At 40.2% G+C, this 2,747-nt stretch overlaps 1 pseudogene; it reads left to right on the top strand.

The window, feature by feature from the left end:
• LOC143665158 (elongation factor 1-alpha 1 pseudogene) lies at positions 1–1,461 on the top strand (annotated as a pseudogene).
• The last annotated feature ends 1,286 nt before the right edge of the window (positions 1,462–2,747 follow it).

Below are 2,747 nucleotides of genomic sequence, written 5' to 3' on the forward strand. Positions count from 1 at the left end.
ATGGGAAGGGAAAAGACTCATCCAAACATTGTCATTATTGGACACATAAGTTCAGGCAAGTCACCATGACTGGCAACCTGATCTACAAATGTGGTGGAATCAACAAAGGAACCATTGAAAAATGTGGGAAGAAGCTGCTAAGATAGTAAAGGGATCCTTCAAGTATGCCTGGGTCTTGGATAAAGTAAAAGCTGAACATGAGTCTGGTTTCACCATTGATATCTCCCTGTGGAAATCTGAGACCTGCGTGTCTTATGTGACCATCATTGATACCCTAGGACACAGAGACCTTATTAAAATCATAATTACAGGCACATCTCAGGCTGATTGTACTGTCCTGATTGTTTCTGCTGGTGTTGATGAATTTGAAGCTGGCACATCCAGGAATGGGCAGACCCTTCTGGCTTGCGCACTGGATGTGAAACAGTTGGTGTTAAAATGGATTCCACTAAACCACCTTACAATCAGAAGAGATATGAGGAAGTTGTTAAGGAAGTCAACATCTACATTAAGAAAATTGGCTACAACCCTGACACAGTAGCATTTGTGCCAGTTTCTGGTTGGAATGGTGACAACATTCTGGAGCCAAGTGCTAATATGCCTTGGTTCAAGGGATGGAAACTTACCCATACGGATGGCAATGCCAGTGGGACCATGCTATTTGAAGCTCTGGATTACATCCTGCCACGTACTCACCCAACTGACAAGTACTTACACCTACCTCTTCAGGATATCTCCAAAATTGGTGGTATTGGTATTGTGCTGTGGGCCAAGTGGAGACTGGTATTCTCAAACCCACCATGGTGGCCACCTTTGCTCCAGTCAACATTGCAATTGAAATCAACTTTGTTGAAAAGCACCATGAAGCTTTGCGTGAAGCTCTTCCTGGGGACAATGTGGGCTTTATTGTCAAGAACGTATCTGTAAAAGAGGTTCGTTGTGGCATTGTGGCTGGTGACAGCAAAAATGATCCATCAATGGAAGTAGCTGGCTTCATCACTCAGTTGATTATCCTGAACCATCCAGGCCGAATGAGTGCTGGCTATGCACCTGTGCTGGATTGTCAACCAGCTCACGTTGCTTGCAAGTTTGCTGAGCTGAAAGAGAAGACTGACAGCTGTTCTGGCAAGAAGCTGGAAGGTGGCCCCAAATTCCTGAAATCTTGCAATGCTGCCATCGTTGATATGTTTCCTGGCAAGCTCATGTGTGTTGAGTTTCTCTCACTATCCTCTGGGTTGTTTTGCTATTCATATGAGACAGACAGTTGCTGTGGGAGTCATCAAGGCAGTGGACAAGAAGGCTGCTGGAGCTGGCAAGGTCACCAAGCCTGCCCAGATAGCTCAGAAAGCTAAAGGAATATTATCCATAACACCTGCCACCTCAGTTTTAATCAGTGGTGGAAGAAGAGTCTCAAAATTGTTTGTCTCCATTGGCCATTTAAATTTAATAGTAAAAGACTGATTAGTGATAGCAGTGCATTGTAAAACCTTCAGAAAGAAAGGAATGTTTTGTGGACAATTTGTTTTCGTGTGACAGTTTTGAATTATTCTTTTTAAAATCAGTTCTTTTTAAATGGAAACAATGATCAAAAATCTGTCACAGAATTTTGAGACCCATTAAAACGAAGTTTAATAAGAAAAAAAGGTACATAAACCAGTGGTTTTGAAGCTAGTGGACATCAGACAGTGAAGGACAGTGATCTCTGAGAGACAGAAAACAAATGAGATAACCCCTAAAATTGTCCTGGCTTACTGCCTTGACAGTTTTCAGGCCACATACAGGAAAGAGGGACCCAGATGGAGAACATAAAACTGAGGTTTCTGGGAGACGAATATGGTTAGAGTTCACAAAGCAGAGTACCAGAGAGGAGAGAGGTACACAGAGAATAAACCTTTCAAGTTCCTTTTTGAGTACTGAGTGCTTGTGTATAGGAAGCTACCAAAGGTCAGGGGGGAAAAGACAAGGACATAAAAATAAATATCTGCCTATATGCCTTTTCTTAAAAAAGCTAGAGAAAGGATCAAACATATGAAGTAGAGATATGGAAGATATGAAAAAAGATCCAAATCAAACTTCAGGAGATGGAAACTACCATATCTGAGACGAAAAATATACTGGATGATCTTAACAGCAGATTAGACAGTGGAGAAGAAAAGATTAATGGACTTGAATACATAACAGCAAAGACTATGTAAAATAAAATACTGGGGGAAATGATTTGAAAAAAATTAAAAGAACATCAGGGAGCTGTGGTACTACTTCAAGCATCCTAATTTACATGTAATTTAGGTCCCCAAAAGTTGGGAGGAGGGGCAGAAACAATATTTGAAAAGGCTAGAGAAATATTTCAGCTAAATTTTATTTAAAAAATATAAACCCACAGATTCAAGAAGCTACATAGATCCCAAGCACAAGAAAAAAAATGCTCAAGGTCTGTAATAAGGAGAAAATCTTAAAACAGTCGGGGGGCAGGGAACATGTTACATATAGAATAAAGGTGAGGATGACAGCAAATTTCTCATCAAGGGACGACAGTGGTGAAACATTTTTAAATTACTGAAAGAAAGAAACTCTCAACCTAGAATTCTATGCCCAGGGAAAATGTCCCTAAAAATACTATAGCATTAGAGAGAAGGAACAAAAGAAATAGATGAAAATATGGCAAAATATTGTTAATAGTCATGTCTGTGGGCCGGATTAGTGGGCAATCATTACACAATTCTCTCTGTTTGAAAACTTTGAGAATA

Source organism: Tamandua tetradactyla, chromosome 21 (genome assembly GCF_023851605.1).
Source record: "Tamandua tetradactyla isolate mTamTet1 chromosome 21, mTamTet1.pri, whole genome shotgun sequence".
NCBI lineage: Eukaryota > Metazoa > Chordata > Mammalia > Pilosa > Myrmecophagidae > Tamandua > Tamandua tetradactyla.